We start from the raw sequence: 24,858 nt of genomic DNA on the forward strand, positions 1-24,858 counted from the left end.
GTTCTGTGGGGTGGGGGGCCTGGGGGGGCAGGGTGTCTGGGGTTCAATTGCAATATTCTAAAACTCCTCACCTTGCAGAGAATGGATTTATCATGGTGATACACGTAAACAAAATAAACCTTTTGTTAAAGTAACTTACACCACCTGTCTTGGAACTTCGATCCTGGCAGATGTCTCCTGTTGGTCTGAGTGGTTGTGGGAGCAGTGTCTGGTCACCATGAGATGCCTGCTCCCCTCACAAGTGGCTGTTGGTGACCCAGGGGGGGCATTTTCTCCGAATACCTGCGTGTGGTTCTGTGTCCTGTTTACACGTGAGTCTGGCCTCGGTGAGGCTGCTGCTTTTCCCCTGCGTTTCTGTCTTCTCATCCATGTAAGGGGTGCCAGCTAAGAACTCCGCTTGCAGAGGAAGCGGGATGGCTGAGCTGCTTTCAGACGCAGCAGCATAAACACAGGGGGTCCTTATGAGACACAGGGGGTCCTTACCTGACACAGGGGTCCTTACCTGACACAGGGGGTCCTTACCGGACACAGAGGGTCCTTACCGGACACAGGGGGTTCTTACCAGACACGGGGTTCCTTACCAAACACAGGGTATCCTTACCAGACACGGTAGGTTCTTACCAAACATGGGGCTCCTTAGTGGACACAGGGGGTTCTCACCCAACACAGGGGCTTCTTACCAAACACAAGGGTTCTTATCAGACACAGGGGAGCTCTGCTGGGCAGCCCAGCTGCTCCTGGCTCCTGGTGGCAGGAGCCTGGGGACATGTTCTGGACCGAGATAAAAGGTCTGTGCCAGGGAAAGATGAAGATAGAAGAGCTGGCCAGTGGACTGACTGGGTTTAAAGTGTCTAAAGGAGCGACTGGATCCTGAAGTGGGAGGGACCCAGACGCCCGTGGATGACAGCTGATGTCCACTCACGCCAGCAAGCTGCCTTCAGAAGGGGCTGCTGCCTGGGCGGTGGCCTCTGGCTTCCCGCAGGTGCCAACATCTGCCTGCTGGGTGCCTGAGGAGCCTGGGGAGTCCAGTGCCCGACTCACAGTGGTGAAGATGGGCCCTGATCAGGGTTGCTTTGAGCAAACGCTGTCTCCTAGTCTCCTGCCCTGGGGTCCTCCTGGACCCTCTCCCTCCCTCAACCCTTGGACCAGTATGTCTTGGGATGTGGCCGCACCGCTGCAGGGCCCGAGACCCTTTCAGGGGACTCAGAAGGTAAAATCTACATTCACAACGACACTCGGATGATATTCACTGGGTTCATAGTGTTGGCATTACAGGGGTGTGGCAAAAGCTGCTCCAAAGTCGTAGAACTGCCGGTGCCTGCGAAGGAAACGGGCCATGGCCAGGCCTGGGTGGGCAGTGCCTGCCCCAGGGTCTCTCCCAGAGTCCCTCCCAGCGTCTCTCCCCAGAGTCTCCCAGGGCCTCCCCCAGGATCTCTCCCAGAGTCTCTCCTCAGGGTCTCCCCCCAAGGTCTCTTCCAGGGTCTCCCCGGGTCTCTCCTCCAGCGTCTCTTCCTCAGTGCCACCCTCTCAATGTCTTTGCTCTCAGAGATAAATAAAAAGCCACCTTCACTTATAAATGTCCTTGACAAGGCAGGAAAAGTATTATTTTTTGAATCTCAATCGTTGACCACACACCCTGTTAATATTCTTTTAACAAAACAGGACACACACCGTCAGGCTTCTGCTAACACGAGAACGGTGACGCCTGGAGGAGGAGAGACTGTGCTCGGCTTTGAGCTGTGAGTTGAACTCGCTGCTTTTCTTCTTAATCCAACACTATTTCTATTTGAAAGAATGACTGAGGGAAAACTGTCATTACCCAGGCTTCGGTACTGGGCATATACTTTCTCAAAAATGAGCAAAGTGAACTTGTCACTTTGAGGAAAACACTGACAACATTTGGTGCTAATGATGAAATCTGAACTTTCAGACAAAAATTAGAATTTTGGATAACTGGTGTCTGTCGCTGTCTCTGACAGCTTCCCAATATTTAACAGCCTTTCCAGCGGGGTTACTGGTGATGTGAAAATATGTGATCTTTTGATATTGAATATAAAATGTGCCAACACTTGGAAGATCTGCCTCATTCACTGAGCCAGTATTTCCAAATGGCCGGCGCATGATGTTATAAAATCATGAACACGAGAAAAAGTTCCACACAGAGTGTGAGACAGAACCAAGGAGCTTGGCACACGGAGGACAGCCGGCCCAGTGATGTGGGCCAGATCCCAGCTAACCGTCAACACGCCAGCCACAGTGACCTGAGCGGTCTTCTATGGCGCTCTTCCCTTTGCTAACCACACATCTCCACGAGGATGCATTTTCTTCAAAAATTACAACCAAAATAACATGTAGAAGATTGAATATGAACCAGTTATGGGAATGTAACTGTCCTCTATTAAGCCAGAAATTAAAGAGGCTGATACATGTTTATCTGCCTACAGTATGTAATACATATGTGTTATACACATAAATACATACACATATAAAATGTCCTCCTCACTAGTTTTTTTGATTTGAAAATCTAGTTAGTTTTATAAAATGTTATGTCAACATAGGATGAGTTCATAATGCTAATTTTAAATGAACCAATCAATCAATATTGATAATTTTCTCGAATTTACCACATGGCATATATTGATAGATCTAAGCCATGTAAACCAAGGCTCTTTGAAGTCTTTACCCATTTTTCAAAGTGTAAAGTTTGAGACCTGCTGGCAGGGGAGGCTGTCTGCAAGCCTGGTGGCCTGTGATCACGGCTCCCCAGCCGGAGTTGAGGGGAAGCAGGTGAGTCTGAACAGAGGCTGGCCGCACTCTGCACACAGTGGGTGTTGAGTACAAAGCTGGTAACTGCTTGAGCAAACTTCCCTCCCAGAAAGGAGGCCTGGCACCCAAGGCACCTGCTGTGGACATGGTGGTCTCTCTCCAGAGCGAGGCTCCTGTGAACAGCTCTGTGGCTCCCCTCTCGCACCCCGTCCCAGCTGGGCCGCCAGCTCACTGTGGGCCATGGCTTTTCTAGGAGCAGATCTTTCTGTCCATCTGGGGCTGAATGTTTGTATTTTCAGGGGCACCTGCTGTATGCAGCATCTGCTAAAGCCCAAATTTTGACAGACATCCGTATCAGCCAGGAAGGGCTGGTTACCAGCTCAGCCTTCGAAGAAAGAATAAACAAAATATGTCTACATTTTCTCTTGGTGAATTAGTACCTTTGAAAGCAGAAGGCTGCTATTCTTTCTTGCTGCTTTGAACTCGCTTCATAATAAGGAAACGCTCACTATATTCTTCACAGTCGTCACTGTTAGACTGTCTCCTTCGGGAATTGTTAAAGCGGCAGTCATTGGCCAGCTTTGGTTCTTTATTTCTTATTTGATGGACACCCATGTAAATAACATACTGCAGTTTGCAAACAGATATATGCTATTTACATACTAAAGAGTATTTGTGTGCCCACCCTGAAGCTCGTCTACCCTGCCCATGGAGTTCGGTTCCGCACAGACACTAGGATGCACGTTTAGAACCGGGTCCTATTGAATGCACTGGGGTCTCGGCTGCTTGACTTGCACGGCGAGGCCTCACTTAATTCCAAGGAACGGCCACACTTCTCACTGTGATGTGGCAATTTATGCCACATCTAAGGCTCAGATCTTTTGGCCTCATTTGAGTTACTTGCATTTTGGTGTCGCTGGTGCGGGGGCTTAGGGTTAATGTCTGCAAGTGCATTTGGATCTTGCTAGGGAGAATCCCAGCCACTATCTGCTGCAGGGGGGGTGGAGATGGGGGCGCACAGAGGCATTGCACGGGCAGCCCAGGAACGGGGGCTCCCAAGCACTGGGAGGGGGATGTTTTCATGCTGGGCATGGCCTCCAGTGCTTCCTGAGACTGCGTTGTGCGTCTTCCTAAGACTAAGACTCTGTGGTGCACCCAGGGTGGGAAGGCCTGACTCCTCCTTCTCCTCAAGACCTAAATATGCCCACCTAGCTGTAAGAGGGTTGTGAGCACCCAACCCTTATTCTGAAGGCTCATACCTTGAATGGTTTTTTCCTAGTGGTGCTCTCTCAGTCAATGCTGTGTATTCACACTGTGTAACCTGCCATGGAGTTGGTAAAACTGTCAAGCACGGTTCTCGTTCACAACGAGCTTACAGTCTTGAGGGGAGATAAGCCTCACCCAGAAACATCACAGACTGTTGTGGTCTAAGCCACTATTTGGCGATTCAGCATCCAGGACACGCAGAGCACAGTGGCCGGGAGAACGGAGCGGCCCTCAAGGAAGCTTCACCAGGAGGCTTAGCTCAGTGGGTGTGGTCTAAGCTGGGTCTTGAGGGTTGCATAGGAGTCCAGTAGACAGACACAGAGAGAAAGGCAAGGAGAAGGGGCTTTGAGCAATGAAGGTGCAGAGGCGGGACAGCAGAAAGGCCGAGGTGCGTAGGGTGGGGATGTGTGTTGGAAGCAGAATGGACATGGCCAGTGGGAAATTAGGAGAGTCATGTCGGACAGGAAGGCCTGGCCGGACACCACGGAACAGGTTGGCAGATTGGGTTGGCCTCTGCCAACTCTCACGGGGGTTATCGTCTTTTCTCTTTTGATGGTTTTGGGACCTTCTCAAGTTTCACTGTGATGTGTGTCCAGGTGTGAACTTCTTTTTATTTATCTTACTTGGAACTGGTTTGGCTTCTTAGATCTGCAGATTAGTCTTTTATTGGTTCTGGGATTCTTATCCCTTAACCATTTAACTATCACCTCTGCCTGTTTTCTTTCCCCTCTCCTTTTGGAACTTCAGTTAGACGCTATGTTGTTCTGTGCAGGAAATGCACGAGTATAGAAGAAAAGGCACACACAACACTTTTAGGAGAAAACAGCCTTTATCCCAAGTATATGGCAATACAGATACAATAAACAAATCATATAATTAGCAAATGATATAATAAGGGAATTGCGATGGGAAGGGGAGAAGGGAGAAGATATAGCTCTTCTGTAACGAGTTGTTTGGCATGAGGCGCAGTCACGAGGGCCCTTTGCGACTGGGCTCAAGGAACACGAAAAGGTCAACTCGTTTTTGCGATTATCTATTGTTTTTCAATAGCTAACGTATAGGAATGGATTGAAATAGGGATTTCTCCGAAACAGCGCTGGATGAACCCCTCAAGGGGCTCACACAACCTGTTCCGGGACTTGGTGACCATTGTTTGTGTCCATGTCCAATTGAGTTCACGTTTGATATTTAACTTTTCCTCCACGTGTGTTAGGCTTTATTCTTCATGTGTTTTAGTTTCTATTTAAATATTTGCATGTTTTGGTTCTTTGTGTTTTGTTCTGGATCATTTCTCCACATCTGTATTCTAGTTTACTAACCCTCCCTTCAGTCGTGTTTAATTTGTTGATAAACCCATCCATCAAATTTTACATTTTATTTATACTTTCAATTCTCAGAATTCTGTTTTTTTCCAGTGAGGTTGTTGTTTTAATATTGGTCATTGCTCATATTTTGGAATTTTATTTGATTTCTTTAAACATGTTAAACATATTTAATTTCCATTTTGTATTCCATAATATAATTTTGAAATATTTGTATGGTTGATTATTGTTTCTGCTGAATCTTGTTCCTGGTAACTTATGTCTTGGTGGATTTGTGAGTTTTGACTGTAAGCTCATATTTTTTGAAAGTTTATGTGCCAAATTTTTTTCTCTCAACTTTTTTTTTTTTTTTTTTTTGAGACAGAGACTCTCTTTGTTGCCCAGGCTGGAGTGCAGTAGCGTGATCTTGGCTCACTGCAACCTCTGCCTCCCAGGTTCAAGCAATTCTCCTACCTCAGCCTCCCGAGTAGCTGAGATTACAGTTAAGTGCCACCACACCTGGCTAAAGTTTGTAATTTTAGTATAGACGGGGTTTCACCATTTTGGCCAGGCTGGTCTCGAACCCTCCTGACCTTGGGTGATCCACCCATCTCAGCCCCTCAAAGCGCTGGGATTACAGGTGTGAGCCACCACACCCGGCCTCTCTCAACTTTTATTTTAGATACAGGGGGGTCCATGCGCAGGTCTGTTACATGGGAATATTGCAGTCAGTTAGTGAGTGTGTGTGTCTTTTTGGTATGATGATCTATTTTCCTTTGAGTATATGCCCAGCAACAGGACTGCTGGGTCCAATGGTAGCTCTGTTTTAAGTCTGAGAAATCTCCAAACCAATTTCCACAATGGCTGGACTAATTTACAGTCCCACCAACAGTGTATAAGGGTTTCCTTTTCTTTACAGTCTCACCAACAGCTGTTATTTTTTGACTTTTTAATAATTGCCATTTTGGCTGACTTGAGATGGTCTCTCATTGTGGTTCTGACTTGCACATCTCTGATGATCAGTGATGATGAGCATTTTTCATGTTTGTTGGCTGCTTGTGTGTTTTCTTTTGAGAAGTGTCTATGTCCTTTGCCCATTTCTTTTTTAATTAATTAATTAATTAATTAATGTATTTATTTTTATTATACTTCAAGTTCTAGGGTACATGTGCATAACGTGCAGGTTTGTTACATATGTATACTTGTGCCATGTTGGTGTGCTGTACCCATCAACTCGTCAGCACCCTTTGCCCATTTTTAAATGGGGTTATTTGTTTTTTGCTTGTTGATTTGTTTAAGTTCCCTGTATATTCTGGATATTAGACTTTTGTCAGTGCATACTTTGTCAATATTTTCCCTCATCCTGTAGGTGTCTGTTTAGTGTATTGATGCTTCATTTTGTTGTGCAGATGTTCTTTAGTAAATTAGTCTCTACTGGCAATTTTGTTTTGTCGCAATTGTTATTGGGGATTTAGTAAAAAGTTCTTTGCTAAGGCCAGAGTCAAGAAGGGAGAAGATTTCCTAGGCTTTCTTCAAGAATTTTTATTGTTTGAAGTCTTAGAGTTAAATCTGATTCATCTTGAGCTAATTTTTGTATATCGTGAAACATAAGGGTCCAGTTTTATTTTTCTGCATATGGCTAACCGGTTATCCCAGCACCACGTATTGAACAGGGAGTCCTTTCCCCATTGCTTCTTTTTGTCATCCTTGTCGAAGACCATATAGTCATAAGTGTGAGGCTTATTTCTGACTTTCTATTCTGTTCCATTGGTCCATGTGTCTGTTTTTGTACCGGTACCATTTTGGTTACTACATCCTTAGAGTATAGTTTGAAGTTGGGTAATATGATGCCTCTAGCTTTGTGTTTTTACTTAGTGTCGCTTTGGTTATTTGGGCTTTTTTTTTTTTTTTTGTTCCATGTGAATTTTAGCATAGATTTAAAAAACAATTCTGTGAAGAATGACGTTGGTAGTTTGATACGAATAGCACGGAATCTATACATTGCTTTGGACAGTATGTCCATTTTAAGAATATTAATTCTTCCAGTCCATGAACATGAAATTTTTTTCCATTTGCTTGTGTTGTCTCTGATTTCTTTCAGCAGGTCCTTTGCAGTTCTCTTTGTAGAGATCTTTCACCTCCTTGGTTAGCTGCGTTCCTAGGTATTTCATTTTCTTTGTGGCTTATTGTAAACAGGGTTATGTTCTTGATTGATTCTCGACTTCGACATTATTGTTGTAGAGAAATGCTACTGATTTTTGTGCATTGATTTTGTATCCTGGAATTTTACTGAGCGAGTTTATCAGGTCTAGTAGCCTTTTGGTGGAGTCTAGGATTTTCTAGGTATAGAATCGTATCCTTAGCAAAGAGGGAGAGTTTGACTTCTTCTTTTCCTATTTCGATGCCTTTTATTTCTTTCTCTTGCCTGATTGCTGTGGCTAGGACTTCCTTTGCCTTTTTTTCTTTTTTTGAAGCCAGAATGGAAGGTGGGTTTCTTAATCAAAATTTGGCCTTGTTTTATTTACTTATGTTGACAACTGCTTTCACATGGAGTTTGGTCTTTGAGAATCCCTTACTGTCTGGCCAATCATTAATGCATTTAAAAGCTGTTTCAGCATTTTAAATTGTTTTCAGAAGGAGGAAATAGGGTTCTTGATTTGTTGCCTTGCTGGAAATGGACACCTACCCATTCTCTTTAACCTGGAGTTTCTTTTCTTTTTACACAGAGAACTAATTTTTTAATTTTTATTTTGTTAAAATCAGCTTCACTGAGACATAATTTACATAACAGAAATTCAGCTATTTGCTGTTCATTGTTTAATACTTCTTGACAAATTTCTGGATTCACCTAACTACCACCACCATCAACATAAAGAATATTCTCACCACTCCCAAAAGTTATCTGTTTGCAGTCAATTCCCTCCTCCAGTTCCTGACTCCAGGCTGCCACCCTTCTGTGTGTGTCCCTATTGCTTTGCCTGCTATAGCCTTCTGTGTACTCGAGGTCATGTGGTATGGATCCTCTTGTGTTGCACTCTTTCCCTTAGCATAATTGAAAGAGATTTATCTGTGTTGTGCTTTATCAGAAGTTCATTTCTTTTCATTCTAAACAGCATTTTATTGATATAGGTATCTATGGGGGGTTTGGCTCCCATGAGTCTAGAGGCTGAGAAGTCCAATAGCAGGCTGTCTGCCTGCCTGGAGACCCTGGGATGAAGACAGCGTGGCTCAGGCCAAGGCCAAAGGCCTCGGAACTGGGGAAGCTGGTGGTGTGATTCTCAATTCAAGGCTGAAGGCCGGAGAACCTGAGGGGCTGCCGGTGTGCACCCTGGAGTTCAAAAGCCAGGGGGCTGGAGTTCTATGTCCAAGGACAGGAGAAGAGGAGAGTCCCAGCTCCAGGAGGGAGAGGAATTCAACTGTCCTCTGCCTTTTCTGTCCTCTCCAGGCAGCTGAGGGGGATTGAGAGAGGTGAGAGGTGCCACCACACTGAGGGCAGATCTTCCCTGCTGAGTCCGTCCAGACTCGCATGCGAAGCTCCTCCAGAAACAGCCTCCCAGACACACAGATGGAACTTGCTTTACCAGTTCTCCAGGAGCCCCTCAATCCAGGTGCGTTGACACCCAGAGTCAAGCTTCACAAGCACCTTTGTTGAGATTAGTGGCCCGCACAGGCATGGCCTTCCCTGGAGCCTGTCCTGTTCCGTTGTCTGCGCCTGTCCTTGTGCCCACACCCTCCTGTCTGGGTGCCACAGCTTCACAGCTTGTCTCAAATCAGAGCCCGGAAGCCCTCAGCCCTCTGCTTTTCATGTTCCGGTTGCCTTGGCGAGTCCACCCTTTGCTTTCTGACATGGATTTTGGAACCGCTTGTCCTTTGGGCCCCCATGGCTTCCATCTGGAGCCCTGCAGGGGCCTCCAGGAGTCTCCTGGCTCTGTCTGACCTTCCCCCAACATGGGGTTTTGTTCCAAAACTTTCGTTGATTTCTGTTCACTTCACTGTATGAAAGAGAATTGTCTTTTTCCACAGACCTGCTAGGATTCGTCAGTCGTTAAAACGTCCTGGTTATTAAAATGAGCGAGGCATTTTATTTTTCTTCATACTTTGGTCATAATATTATGCATGTAATTGTTTTCTCCTAAATCCAATTTTGATTTCTTACAAGGGCTAATGAGAGTTATCATGCTTGTTTGCTCCAAATTGTGTTTCTGCTAAAAATGTGAATCATTAGCTCTAAGCCACAGGGGTTGACTTGGGCCACCAGGTCGAAGATGAAAGTGTCCACAGGCCACGAGGCCGCTTTGTGCTCCTGGCCGCTGCCCCAGGTGGCCAGAGAGAGGCTGAAGGTGCCCTATCCTGGCCTGCCTGACCTCATCAATCCTCTCCACCATCCCCACTGGCAACTCCGGCTCCTCTGGCTCACCAAGTGGAGGGACAGAGGGGGCAAGGTCACCAAATGAGTGACAGCCATTGAAATTAATGCAAAAATCACAATTACTTTTGCACCAACCTAATAAAATGTTCCGGTGCTTAAACTGGGAAATGCTGCCAATTCCCAGATGGACTTTCCCCCATCCCCTTCATCTTAATTTTTCTCAAATTGGGGTTCAGCTAGGGTGATCAACCCTTCCGGTTTGCCCTGGAATTCCTTGGTTTTAGCACTGAAAGTCCTGCCACCCAGGAACCCCCCGGGTCTTGGGCCTGTCTGGGATGGTCAGCCGCCCTGGCTACAGCTTATGGCCCGTTCTGGGTAGTTTTCTGTTTTCCTTCCAACAAGCTATTATGAAACCGATGATATATTTCATAACTGGTGGAGTCTGAAAACCTGGGAACGGAGCCCAATTCCCCTGCGGGAGAGCCACATGTTCATTAAAGGCCTCCAGGAATTCTAATCTTTCCTGAGCACAGGCCACTTTCAGGGCCATCTATTAACACCTGCAGAGCCATGCTCTGTGGGAGCCACCCTGAGAAAGGCTGCTCAGCGACGGGACGTTTGTGCAGAGAGCCCAGGGAGTGCAGGAATACATCCCTGTCACAAAGAGCCGCGCCCTGGGCCTTGCTGCCCTCTGGAGAGATAAGGTGCCTAGCAACAGGAATTAGCTAGTGAGGGGGAGGGAGGACTGCTTTGTAACTTAAAAGCAAACGAATCTGACCATCTAGCTTCTGACCTCTGATGGGAGATGGCGTTCCTTCCTTCACTGAGCACGGACCTGTGGGGTGCCCAGCATGGGATGGCGCTCCCTGGCTCCTGCCCTCACGGGGCTTCCAGTCTACAAGTAAACAAACACATCAAATAATTCTGAAATGTGACAGGTGCTGGGATGGGCCAAGGAGGGTGTGGAAGGGGCTTTCTACTCTATCTAGGAAGGTGGTAGGGATGTTTCTGAGCAGGGGAATTGCAGTGGAGACCTGAAGGATGACAGGCTGTCAGCCTGGACAAGGGGGTTTAGTGATGGTAGTAGCCTGAGTCCGTCTGGTGGAGGGGCTTGTTGCAGCCAATGCCCAGGACAGCAAAGAGGTTGGTGGGTGCTCTCAGAGAACTGAGAGGGGTCCATGTACCTGGAGGGGAGGGGAGGGAAGGGGACGTGGCGAGAGAAGCTTATGTGGGACCTGATCTCATTAGGGAACCGGGAATGTAGGAAAGCCACGGCGATACTGTTTTAAAATCAATTCCCATTCCTTGCCAGTCACGACGCAAGGTCGTCAGATGTTTATGGCTAAGGAAGGAGTTTAGTAATGCCTGCAACGGCAAACTCCCAGGACAGCAGACGTCCAGATGTCCTGACACCTCATGACCACGCATGCTTTTAAGATAGCTATAGTCATGCTTTGATGTACTTACGCACTAAAGTGTCAAGGATAACTTTCTTTAAATCTACAAAGTACTACATTTTGTCCCACTGTCAATCTACCTGCACATAGACATAACTTAGTTTAGCTTTTACATAGATAAGACCCCCACATAAGAAGAGTTTAAAACAAAGATGGCACAATCCTCCTCTTGCTTTCTGAGGACACCCTACTCTGTATCTGAGCAGCTTTCAGTAAACTCTCTCTTCTCCATGAACTCTGCAACTTGCTCTGAATTCCTTCCTGCTGGAGATCCAAGAACCCTCTCTTGGGGTCTGGATTGGGACCACTTTTTCTGGCAATGATGTGAATTGTGCTTTGGAACATTGTTTGGGCTGTGTGGGTAGGGTGGGCCATGAGGGCAGAGTGGCGGTGGGAGCCAGCGTCCCGGGCCGGAGGTGATGGCCGCCTGATCCAGTGGGGTTGGAGGGACGAGAGGGGATTCCAGATGGAACTCCAGGGTAACCAAAGCAGAGTGGAGGCAAGGGTAATACCTGCATTTCTGTCCAGAGTCAGGGATTGTGGAGCCTGGGGACATAAGGAGGATGTGTGGGGAGGACAGTGGTGTAATTTCTAGTGGCGTGAAAATGCAACTCTCCACTCTGAAACTTCACAGGGGCTGAGGAATGCAAGGCGGGGTGGGGCAGGCCTTGTTGGGGGTGACAGTGAGACATTCCAGCACCTCCCATGGTTGTTCTGAGCTGCTCTTGGGTGGGATGCGGAGTGGGAGATCATGGGCTTAGCTTGCACCTTGATGAGTTCTGCGATTTGCAAAGCGGGAAAGGCATTGAGTGAGCCGGGCTGTTGGTCTACAGCTAAATGAGGGAAGTGAATTTCAGTCCTCCCCCAGGGGCCAGCGGGAGGGGGTTGCTGGGACACAGGGAGAAGGGAGGAAGGAGGCGGGCAGGTGGGAGAACTGGGAAGAGATTCAGCACCTGAGAGCTCAGCCCCAGGGACCCCCATGTGACTTGCCATGGCTCCCACGTCTGAGGCCTGCTCCTGCTGTGCTCCCAAGCCCTCTGCAGGTGGAGGAAAAGGGGCAAATACCTCATTTGCATTGGGGCAGGGGCAGCAAAGAGCCCAGGGCGAGATGCAGAGGCCAGGTCCCCAGCGAGGGAGACAGAGCATCAGAGAGAGAGGCCGTGAAGACGCGGCCCTGTCCCACCAGGAACCCCGGGAGATGCTGCAGGGACCTGCGGTTTCCTCCGAAAGCCTGGAGGACCTGAGATCCTGGGGTCACCTGTTACAGATGGCAGCCTGGGGGCGGGGACATGTGTGGGTCCCACGGGCTGAGATGTTCCAGGATCAGTGCCTTGTAGGAGGACCCTGCTTCCCTGCGAATCCCAGTCCTGGGCCACCCTTTGGTGTATTTGAGAAACAAAGCGCGGTGCTGAATTGACCTTCGAGGAATGGTGGTTTCCCTGGGGTAGGACTTGGCCGAGACTTTTCCCTGACTCTGCCCTCCATGGCTGAGTTCTCAGTCTGATAGTGCATCAGATTGACCTGACACAGGGGACCCCGGCCGGAAGGGCATCTCTCTGGGTGCTGCTGGGTTGAGGGCGGCGGGGTCATCCCTGCTCAGCCTGGAGCAGGTTGGCTGACCTCTCAGATGTGTGGTTTACTTTGGAATGGAGCTCTTACCTCCCGCCCTGGGCCGGCACTGGCAGGGGCCCCATGAACCCCAGCTGCAGGTGCTGCTGAGCTAGGGCCCTGGGTGGCCCAGGTGTGACTCAGGCTTGGTCTGCTGGGGAGTCCTTGCCTTTGGCACACACTCCTTTGAGTTAATTTTTCTTCCTCTCAGAGGAAAGGAGATGAAGTGCCTGTTGGTAGACTGGCCCCAACTCACTATGGCTTTGTTTGGCTTTAGCTATGACAAATGCCAAAGATGAAAGGCTTGATGAATATTATTTCAGAGGATAGTATCAAATGAACCATCATTGCTGTCAAATTATGTTTAAATATGCTCTGTTTACAAAATCAATTATGCCATACAGAAAGTAAATAATGTCCTGAGTGGGCAAAGCTAAAAGTAATCATCCAATCAATTATTAATAAAAATTCTTCAAGTACGGAATCTCTAAATATGGCCCCTTGGATGCTAACAATAAGGTCTCATGTTTATAAAGCACTATACGTGTGTGTATATATATGTGTGTGTATATATACACATATATACATACACTATATGTATGTGTATATATATACACGTGTGTGTGTATAGATATACACGTGTGTGTGTATATATATACGTGTGTGTGTGTGTATATGTTGTGGAGGTTGCAGTGAGCCCAGATTGCACTACCACATTCCAGCCTGGGCGACAGAGGGAGACCCTGTCTCAAACCACAACAACAGCAAACAAAACAATGAAATGACAAATGCTTATCTGTCAAAGGTCTTGTATCCAGAATATACAAAGAACACCAAAACGCAACAGTAGGAAACTATACCTATGTGTGTGTATATATATATTCCTAGGGGTCGGGGAGAGGGTATCAAGTACTGCGCTCTCTCCTTACTTCACAGGGAGGCTTTCAGAATTGCCGCTGGAATCCAAGGTGGGCTTCAGGGACTATGGCTCTCATCTCTGTCTTTATGGAACCCTTCTCAGGCAATTGTCAAGATCAGATGAAAGAGGGTCTTTTTCCTTAAGCCACAAAGCATGGTGCACTTACAGAGCTTTTCTGATATGAGATGTATCCTGCCTGCCATCCAAACTTCTGCAACACAGAGAATGTGGGAATTTTACAGCTACTGTTTATTGGGCACTTACTTTGAGATTCCCACGTGCTGAGCATTTATATACAACATGTGACGTGGCCATCACCGCCACACTAAGCACACAGGCTGTTCAATACAGAAAGGAAGGCCCTGTGTGCCATGGTGCGGAACAACTGGATACTTAGATGCAAGAAAAAGAAAACTCTCCACCCAGTCCCTGCACAATAAACAACAATAAATAAACAATAAATAAAAAATAAATAAACCCAAAATGGATCATAGACTGAAATGTGAAGCCCACAGCTATAAATCTTCCTGGAGAACGTACGAGATGATTTTTACAAGCTTAGGTTAGGCAAGGGATCTTAGAGGTAACGTGAAACAAAACACTCCTTGACGGAATTTTATCAAAATTAAAAGTTTTGCTTTTCAAAATACATTTCTAAGCTGGGCATGGTGGCTCACACCTGAAATCCCAGCACTTTGGGAGGCTGAGGCGGGCAGATCACTTGAGGTCAGGAGTTCGAGACCAGCCTGATCAACATGCCAAAACCCTGTCTCTATTAAAATTATAAAAATTAGCCAGGCTTGTTGGCAGGCGCCTGTAGTTCCAGCTACTCGGGAGGCTGAGGCAGGAGAATCGCTGAACCTGGGAGGCGGAGCTTGCAGTGAGCTGAGATTGAGCCATTGCACTCCAGCCTGGGCAACAGAGGGAGACCCTGTCTCAAACCACAACAACAAACAAAATAATGAAATGACAAGTGCTTATCTGTCTAAGGGCTTCGGTCCAGAACACACAAAGAACACCAAAACTCGACAGTAAGAAAACAAAAGCCCCATTTTAAAATTGGGCGAGAAATTTGGACAGACCCTTCACTAAAGCGAATGTCCAGATGGTAAATAAGCACATAAAAAAAAATGCTGCACATCATTAGTCATCAGGAAAATGCAAATAACAGCTGCGTGAAAACATCACGTCACACCTACTGAAAAGGCTGAAAAGGATATAAAACAACACCCACAGACAATGCGGCCCGCCCCAGGCCGGCACTGGCAGGTGCCTCATGAACCCCAGCTGCAGGTGCTGCCGAGCTGGGCCCTGGGTGGCCCAGGTGTGACTGTGGGAACCTGGCTATCGAAGCTCTCGCATCACTGGTGGGAACGCAATATGGTGCCGCAGCCAAGGCGGAAAAGCAGTGTGGGGGTTTCTCACACAGTTAAACACACTCTTGCCCAATGATCCAGCAATGGCTCTATGGGGCGTTCACCCAAGGGAAATGGAAACTCAGGCTCACACAAAGACCTCCCTGTGAATGTTTCTAGTAACTTTATTGATAATTGCCCCAACGTGGAGACCATCCAGATATCCACCAACTGGCAAATGGATAAAGAAAGTGGGATACTTTCCTGCAACGGGAAACGTTCGAGGCATGAATTGCGGGAATAATCCCCACGGGCCTTATTCTAAGGGCAAAAAGCTGGGCTCAGAAGGCTGAGTCCTGCATGATTCTATTTCCATCACATTCTAGAAAAGGCAACACTCCAGGGAGGGGAACAGATGCGGGGCTTCCAGGGGCTGCGCGGCGGGCACAGGAGTGGAGTTTTGGGGATCATGGACCTGGTCTCTTGATTGTGTTGTTGGTTACATGACTTTATGCACTTGCCCAAACTTATAGAGCCACACGCCAAATAGTATGTTTTGCTGTAGTTTCAAACAAACAAGCAAACAAACAAACAACAGATGAACAGACAATAAACTAACAAGCCTTCAACCGGGCGGAGGCTCACCCGTGTGGATTCTGCTCCCATCTCTGTCCGATCCCCGTGGCCCTCTCAGGTCCTGAGTCAGTGGGTTTGCCTTGGAGTGCCGGGGTCTTCCTTACATTTGGCGTGAAGCAGAGTGGCCAGGGGGCGGTGTGGTGGGGGAAGCAGGCAGCATCTCAGAGCCACGTGTCCGGCATCCTTTGGCCTCCGGCAGCCTCTGGTTTGCCCAGGACCACGGCACAAAGCACGTTTGTTCCTGCCTTTCGTGCACACGCTGTTTGCAGGTCAGTCTCCCCCGCAGGACTGGGAGCAGCTCTCCCCTCAGCAGGAACCTCTGTCACCTGGAACCCCAATGCCTCATGCAATCTGGGCAGTGTGGGGAATGAATGAGCTAGGACTTTTCTCCTGTAGGACACTTTCCTTTTGCTTTCCTCACATTTCCAGGGACACTGTAAGGTAGACGCAGCCTGTGCTCTAATTCCAGTCCCAGGAACAGGTGTCCCCTCGTGCTGGACACCTCATGCTGGAGGCTGGTGGGTGTTGGCATTCAGACCAACCGGCCATGATCATTTCACATCATGCGACTGGGGCTGGAGCTGCCGCCCGACTCACAGACGATGGCCTCGCGGGAGGGTGCTGCTGCCTCTGTCTTAGGCCCATCCTCGCTGCAGTTTGGATGGTTTGATGTTCATTTGTCTGGAACGGTCTCAGAAAGAGAAAGGAGTGACTCCCTGGATCCTGGGGGGCACAAAGCTGAAGTGAGTAAATAAAAGTGACTTTCGTAAGTGAAATTTATGCTGATGGTTTTTAATCGCCCAGTGTGGCAGCCTAGGATAACTCTGTTCCCGGGGGTTTTGCCTGCACCGTGGTGACCTGTCCCAGGTATCACTTGGCCTGCATTTTATTTACTTTAAAAAGATCAAATCGATATTGTACACATGAAATGTGGCCATTCCCAAATTGTACATCATTCAGACTTTTCCAAAGGTAAGGCCTTACATCTTTGGGATGGAGTCGAGTCACTGGTTCTGCTTGTGGAAATCCGTGGGGTGGGGCCATCAGGGCACTGGTGATGGTAGCTTGCCAGTGTGAGCCAGGAGGGGCAGCGTGCCACCACTGGACTGCTGTCCTGGTGGGCAGGTCCCAAGGGGCGTCACTGAGAACAGCCTGGGGGCCGGGAAAGCACACGTTCTCAGATGCACCTGCAGAGAGAGTCCTCCTGCTCGGGAGTTACCCATGTGGGCCTCCTCCAGCCAGAGGGAGAGGCCCAGGGACTGCCTGTTCGCTGGTGAGAGAAGGGGTTGACAGAGTCTGCATCCGTGTCTCTACCCACATCTCATGTTGAAATGTCATCCCCAGTGTTGGAGGTGACGCCTGGTGGGAGATGTTTGGGTCACGGGGTGAGTCCTCAGGCCTCGGTGCTGTTTTTACAACAGTGAGTGAGTTCTCTTGAGAGGTGGTGGTTTAAAGTGTGCAGCACCTCCCCCTTCTCTCTCTTGCTCCCGTTCTGGTCACGTGATGCACCTGCTTCCCCTTCACCTTCACCAGCACCGAAATCTTCCTGCAGCCTCCCCAGAAGCCAGGCAGATGCCAGCTTCCTGCACAGCCTGCAGAACGTGAGCCAATTAAACCTCTCTTCTTTATAAATTACCCAGTCTCAGGTATTCTTTACAGCATTTTGGGAACAGCCTAACAGGGGTTGTGGCTCAGATATGATAAACAAACTCACCTGTCCAAACCCAAAAAATGGACTCAGAGACCCAGAGAACAGCGAAAGTGAGACTTTTAAAGACGGTTTTGCAAGATCGGGTGTCTGGTGGGCAGGCACACCCAGCAGGGTTACAACACGCCCTTTAACCCCTATTGCGCAGGTCCTGCCCCAGTTCCTCATAGGCTGAGTACTGTGGGGTCACAGTCTTCTCGGACTTTGCCTATTGGTTGTCGGGTAGGGGCTGTAGGGTGCAGGTCCCTCCCCCAGATCCTCATAGGCTGAGTACTATGGGGGGGGGCTCACAACCTTCCTGGACTTTGCCTATTGGTTGTTGGGTAGGGGCTGTAGGGTGCAGGTCCCTCCCCTGGTTCCTCATAGGCTGAGTACTGTGGGGGGGGTCACAGTCTTCCTGGACGTCGCCTATTGGTTGTTGGGCAGGGGCTGTAGGTGTTTTCTTTAGGGTTGTCCTGCTGCATTTTGTTGCGGCCCACAATGCATTGCAATCCCAGTCAGCTCGGGGGCTCTTCAGGTATTTGACTTATGACCTAAGTAGCCGGGCAGGCTGATGAGAACAGACAAAACGAGATATTTTTAGACTGGTAAACTTTCATCTTAGACTAAACCTCTTTGGTTTGGGTGAGGGCAGCTAAGGGGTGGGGGGTGCCCAACAAGCAGGCGTTGGCTGTCCAAGCAGAGGCCTAGTACATCCTGTTTCTTCTGTAGTTTGCTGACCTAAGCCGATTCAAGGCACTTTGTCCTGGAAATGGACCACTGTATACATTATTTCCTTCATCAGAAACAGGAAGCCTGCACGGGGCCTCTGCGCGGCTCTCGCAGGCATCCATTCATTTCCTCATTCTTTGCCTCAGCGCGTGTTCACTGAGGGCCCACGGTGAATGCAAGTGTGCGGTGCCCATCCCTCACCTCCCGCCTCGCATCCACGCTGGGGCGCCGTGCCGTGCCACTGCTGCTGGGGAACGGGCTCCGCGGTTTGGCCGTGGTGGCCCTGCGGAGACCGGGCCACAGTGAAGGGGGGGGATGGGGGTGACCCCTTCCTTCTGCTTGTTGCATCGGCATCACCCAGAGGTGGCTCCTCTCTGGCAGTGACTGGGACCCCATTTCTCCTGTACCTTTGGAGCCACCGACCAGCATAGTCCTGCCAAGACCCTCCCCTGCAGCCTGAATCTTACTCCTCGGGGATGCCTCTCTGAGCTCCTGGGTTCTGGGAACCCCAACTTCTCTCCTTTGTTTTCTGGTTGCTGGGGTAGAAGCTGCTTCCTGCAGTGTGTCTGTGTCTTCAGCCCTCTGACACCGTTGAACCAATCCCCTGTGTTACATTCACTCCATTAGAACAGCTAGGGTAGCTTCTGCTCTCTGGACTGGACCCTGAGACCCACGGTTTTAGGGACGCAACACTGAAGTCAGAGGGTAACAACACTATGGTGTGATAGGAGAAAAGACTTGGAGGTTCCAGGAAGGTGTGTGGGGAGGGGCTGGGAAGATCAAGGTCATCCCAGGCTGCCTGGGAATGGTTGACCAAGGCAGGGGCCACCAAGAGAACAGCACGACAGGGAGATGGTGGCTTCCAGGGCCTGAGTGCCTCTAACACCCGGTGGAAATTCTGCCGAGGGTCCTGGGTCTGGGACTCAGGAGGGGGGAGTCATTTGCATTTGGGCTAACTGGAGCCCTGGGAGTTGGATCAGAAAGCAGCTGTGGGTGGAATCTTTCATGGGCTGAAAAGGGTCCCTCCAAATGTATAGGTGGAACACCTACTCCCAGCACCCGAGTGTGATTGCATTTGGAAGCAGGGTCTTTAAGATGGCAGTGAAGGTTAAATGTCAGTAGACAGGGCCCTAATCCTGTAGGACTGGTATCCCTGTAAGAAGAGATGAGGTCCCAGGTATGCACAAAGAAAAGGCGCCGTAAGGACACAGGGAGGAGATGCTGTCTATAGGCCCAGGACAGGGGCCCTGGGAGGAGCCAGTCCTGCCCATATGTTGATCTTGGACCTCCGGCCTCCAGAGCTGTGAGGACATAAAGTCCTGTTGTTTAAGCCGCCCTGTCTGTGGTGCTGTCATGGCAGCCGGAGCCAGTGTTCAGGATCCTAGGAAGGAGCGAGGAAGAGTCCACCCAGGAGTGTGGCCCAAGTGCCTGGGAGGGGAGCAAGCAGGAGTTCGAGGCCTCCTGGGGTCGCCGACACACATGGCAGGTCTGAGAAGAGGAGGACAGGGAGGGACCATACTGTGGAGCTGGGGGTGAGGGCGGCGAGGAAGAGGGGGGCTCAGTGGGGACCCGCACTCGTGTCTCTGCCTTCAGCCCTCTGACACTGTTGAACCAATCCCCTGTGTTAAATTCTCTCTGTTAAAATAGCTGGGGTGCCTTCTGCTCTCTGGACTGGGCCCTGAGACTCACGGTTTTAGGGATGCAACACTGAAGTCAGAGGGTAACAACACCATGGTGTGATAGAGGAGAGACGTGGAGGCTCCAGGAAGGTGTGTGGGGAGGGTGGCACAGCCACCCTCGAGAGGTGAGACCTGGCAGGTGGAGGCAAGTGAGGGTTTCCCTGCTTTCACAATATTCTTTTAATAGTATTAAATCTTTAAAAAATGGAATGTATGATGTGTGCACGCAGTAACACACACCTGAACAGCATCAGAAGGCACACAGTGAAAAGTGGAGACCATACCTCATTCACATTCACGTGTCTGCTCTGGCCCCACTTCCCACCTGAAATTCCAGACACATGTAAATATTTTTCTGTGTGTGCGTATCCTTTTAGCTCAGATGGGTAAATGGTAGTGTATTATTTATGTTGTTCTGCTCTTTGGTCTTTTAACTTATGAAATATTTAAAGTATATAAACATAGAGAATAATGTGCCAAACACCTACATGCCCCCGGCTGGGCGTCAGAAGTGGAGCCTGACAAGCGGCCCTGAAGTCCGCACGAAGCCCACCCTCCCCGCAGAGGAGCCCAGATTCTGAATTTGGCCCCCGTTATTCCCATGCACAGGTACAAACACTGTAAATAATGTGTGTGTATTCATAAACAGCATGGAGATTTGTTTAGCATTTTTTCTGAAGTTTATATGCCCATCATCCTACAACTGGCTTCTTTTGCTCAGTGTCCACTCTGTTTCTGAGACCCATGCATGCCGTCTGTGTCTCTCTGTGCTGGTGTTTCTGAGACCTGTCTGTGGCTCTGCCTCACTGAATTCACTGGCTGTGTAGTGTTCCAGGGCAGGAAATGCACCACTCGTGGCCTGCGCCTCCTGTTGTACACTCAGGTTGGTTATTTTTCACCCACTGCAAATTCTGCCTCCAGGATGTTGGGATGCCTGTGATCCCAGCTTCCATGAACAATTCACTTTTGCCAGAGGTTGCAGCTTTTCTTATGGGAATCTTCTCTGCAGAATGATTCTCATCTACACACAGACACATGGTCTCATGGTGCTATTTGTAAAGACAGCTGCGTGCTGGGCAGGAGGAGTTGAGATTTGTCCTCCCCAGATCAAAAAACCCAACTTATCCCATACTGAGCCTGTGCACTGTACTGAGCCTGCACAGTGTACTGAGCCTGTGTGCTGTACTGAGCCTGTGCGCTATACTGAGCCTGCGCAGTGTACTGAGCCTGTGCGCTGTACTGAGCCTGCATGCTGTACTGAGCCTGTGCGCTGTACTGAGCCTGTGCACTGTACTGAGCCTGTGCAGTCACACTCTTCCTGGACACCACCAAGGTGTTTTCCACACTACAACTCAGACTTTTTGAGAATGTCATGTAAATGACGCCCTGCAGGGTCTCATTCCACGGGCTGGCTTCCAGGTCCATCTGAGGTGATGCATGTGTCCACACAGGTTCCCCTTGATTGCCAGTGGTGTCCTCATGCAGAGGCACCTCAGTTTGTCCATCCATTCACCTGGGGAGGGCTTTGGGTTGCTTCCACTTTGGCCGTCATGAGCTGTGCTGCTGTGAGCCCTCATGCACAGTTTTCTGGGAACACGGGCCTTCACTTCTCCGGAAGGAATCTCCAGGAGTGGGGTTGCTGCCTCATGTGCGAAGTGTGTGTTTCTCCTGCAGGAAACTGACAGACCATTCTCTGGAGAAGCTGCACCTGCCCCAAAGCCGCTCGCTTGCTCGCCAGACACCTGGAGGCTTCAGCACCCAGGAGAATGCAAGGACAGATGTGTGATCAACCTGGGCCAGGGCCGCCACCCTCCACAGGGCACAGGGATGCTGGGGCCGGGCTGGTCTGGTGTCCCAGAGCCACAGGCTTCCCAGGGCCATTCACGCTCTGACAGCAGGCATCTCTGGGGCACCTACTGGGAGGAGGGCTGGGTGGGCCTCTCCATCCCCTCTCATTTGTAGGACAGCAGATGGGAAATCCCTGATAATGGCTGAGGCTGACTCTTCAGCCAGCCTGGTAGGGTGGGGCTCTGAGCCAGACGTAACTTAAAGTAGGAAAATAAAGTAATTCCACGCTCTGAGCACACCTGGGTTTGTGGCTGTGAGTTCCCAGGTCTGCCCATGCACCAGTAGCCACCGGGCGAGGGGGTGGGACATCACCACAGTGATCCGGGTGAGGGGGTGGGACACCATTGCAGTGATCACCTGACATCCCCTGATAGGATTATTTGGTACATAGACTTTATTTTTAGGACAGTTCTGGGGAAATTGGAGGCAGGCACAGCGATTTCCTACACAGGTCCTGCTGCACAGATGCACAGCCTGGCATTGTCAGGTCCTGCCACACAGATGCATAGCCTGGCATGGTCAGGTCCTGCCAGACAGAGGCACGGCCTGGTGTTGTCAACATCCCCACCCACAGGGGGCCATTTTATGTAACTGTGAACCCACATTGACCCAGCCTCACCCACAGTCCACAGTTCACACTGGGGTCCACTCTTGCTGTTGGGTGCTCTGTGGGTTCGGACAAATGTGTCCACCACACAGAGCAGCTTCCATGGCCCCCCAAATCCTCTGTGCTCCAACTACCATCCCTTCCTCCCCTCAACTCCCGAAACCCACAGATGTTTTGCTAGCTATCACCATAATTTTGCCTTTTAGAGAATGTCACAGAATTGGAATCCTACAGTCTGTAGCCATTTCAGATCGGCTTCTTTTGCTTAGTACTTAAGTTTCCTCCATGCCTTTGCATAGCTTGACATCTCATTTATTTATTTACTTATTCTTAGAGATAGGGTCTTGCTCTGTCGCCCAGGCCAGAGTGCAGTGTCACAAGCATAGCTCGCTGCAGCCTCAAACTCCTGGGCTCAAGTGATCCTCCCACCTCAACCTCCCAAGTAGTTGAGATGACAGGTGTATGTTGCAGTACCAAAAAACAAGTATTCTGTTTCTAAATAAACATTTTACTTACAACAATGCCATCACACTTGGCTGACTTTTAAACATTTTCTGTTAGAGGTGGGGTCTCACGTTTTTGTCCAGGCTGGTCTTGAACTTCTGGGCTCAAGCAGTCCTCCTGCCTCAGCCTCCCAAAGTGTCGGAATTACAGGTGTGAGCCACAGGCAGAGAGCTCATTTCTTGTTAGTGTGGAATAATCTTCCAATATTGGGATATACCACAGTTCATTTATCTGTTCACCCACTGGAGGGCATCTCAGTTGCTTCCAAGTTTTGGCAGCTATGAGAAGGTCTGCATAAACATCTGCCTGTGGGTTTTGGTGCGGATGTGCCACATAGGATTTTTATGAAAGGCAGTAAGTGTTGTAGGTAATTTTAGGCTAAATATGGGGCAGTAAGCATTGCAGGTAATTTTAGGCTAAATACGGCCCCATACTTAATATCCAAGATGGCTGCGAATAGGAACAGCTCCAGTTTGCAGCTCCCAGAGAGAACGACGCAGAAGACGGGTGATTTCTGCGTTTCCAACTGAGGTATATGGTTCATCTCATTGGGACTGGTTGGACAGTGGGCGCAGCCCATGGAAGGCGAGTGAAGCAGGATGGGGCATCACCTCACCTGGGAAGTGCAAGGGGTCGGGGGATTTCCCTTTCCTAGCCAAGGGAAGCCGTGACAGACTACCTGGAAAAACGGAGCACTCCCCCCAAATACTGTGCTTTTCCTAAGGTCTTAGCAACCGGCAGACAGGGTGATTCTCTCCTCCGCCTGGCTCGGTGGGTCCCACACCCACGGAGCCTTGCTCACTGCTGGCGCGGCAGTCTGAGATCGACTTGCAAGGTGGCAGCCTGGCTGGGGGAGGGGCATTTGCCATTGCTGAGCCTTGAGTAGGTAAACAAAGTGGTCGGGAAGCTCGAATTGGGCAGAGCCCACAGCAATTCAACAAGGCCTGCTGCCTCTAAACTCCACCTCGTGGGCAGGGCATAGCTGAACAAAAGGCAGCAGACAACCTCTGCAGACTTAAATGTCTCTGTCTGACAGCTCCGAAGAGAGCAGTGGTTTTCCCAGCATGGCATTTGAGCTCTGAGAATGGACAGACTGCCTCTCCAAGTGGGTCCCTTAGACACCTCCCAGTAGGGGCTGACAGACACCTCGTATAGGCGGCTGCCTGTCTGGGATGATGCTTCCAGAGGAAGGATCAGGCAGCAATATTTGCTGTTCTGCAAAATTTGCTGTTCTGCAGCCTCAGATGGTGATACCCAGGCAAACATGGTCTGGAATGGAACTCCAGAAAACTCCAACAGACCTGCAGCTTAGGGACCTGACTGTCAGAAGGAAAATTAACAAACAGAAAGGAATAGCATCAACATCAACAAAAAGGTCATCGACACCAAAACCCCATCTGTAGGTCACCAATATCACAGTCCAAAGGTAGATAAAACCACAAAGATAGGGAGAAATAGGAGCAGAAAATCGACACCAAAACCCCATCTGTAGGTCACCAATATCACAGTCCAAAGGTAGATAAAACCACAAAGATAGGGAGAAATAGGAGCAGAAAAACGGAAAATTCTACAAATCAGAGCACCTCTTCTCCTTCAAAGGATCGCAGCTCTTCACCAGCAATGGAACAAAGCTGGATGGAGAATGACTTTCATGAGTTGACAGAAGAAGGCTTCAGAAGGTCGGTAACAACAAACTTCTGCAAACTAAAGGAGGATGTTCGAACCCATCGCAAGGAAGCTAAAAACCTTGAAAAAAAGATTAGACGAATGGCTAACTAGAATAAACAGTGTAGAGAAGACCTTAAGTGACCTGATGGAGCTGAAAACCATGGCACGAAAACTTCATGATGCATGCACAAGCTTCAACAGCCGATTTGATCAAATGGAGGAAAGGGTATCAGTGATTGAAGATCAAATCAATGAAATAAAGTGAGAAGAGTTTAGTGAAAAAGAGTAAAAAGAAATGAACAAAGTCTCCAAGACATATGGGACTATGTGAAAAGACCAAATCTACGTTTGATTGGTGTACCTGAAAGTGATGGGGAACCAAGTTGGAGAACACTCTTTAGGATGTTATCCAGGAGAACTTCCCCAACCTAGCAAGGGAGGCCAACATTCAAATTC

General features: G+C 49.1%; 1 long non-coding RNA gene across 1 annotated transcript; it reads left to right on the forward strand.

Annotated features, from left to right (window-relative positions):
* Positions 1 to 19,485: 19,485 nt before the first annotated feature.
* LOC108543373 (uncharacterized) lies at positions 19,486 to 21,760 on the forward strand. The gene is made up of 3 exons (XR_001889550.1): positions 19,486 to 19,582; positions 19,744 to 19,900; positions 21,450 to 21,760. It is a non-coding gene; the product is annotated as an uncharacterized LOC108543373 (long non-coding RNA).
* Positions 21,761 to 24,858: the final 3,098 nt, after the last annotated feature.

This window comes from Rhinopithecus bieti, unplaced genomic scaffold (assembly GCF_001698545.2).
Source record: "Rhinopithecus bieti isolate Rb0 unplaced genomic scaffold, ASM169854v2 scaffold_24263, whole genome shotgun sequence".
In the NCBI taxonomy this organism is placed as follows: Eukaryota; Metazoa; Chordata; class Mammalia; order Primates; family Cercopithecidae; genus Rhinopithecus; species Rhinopithecus bieti.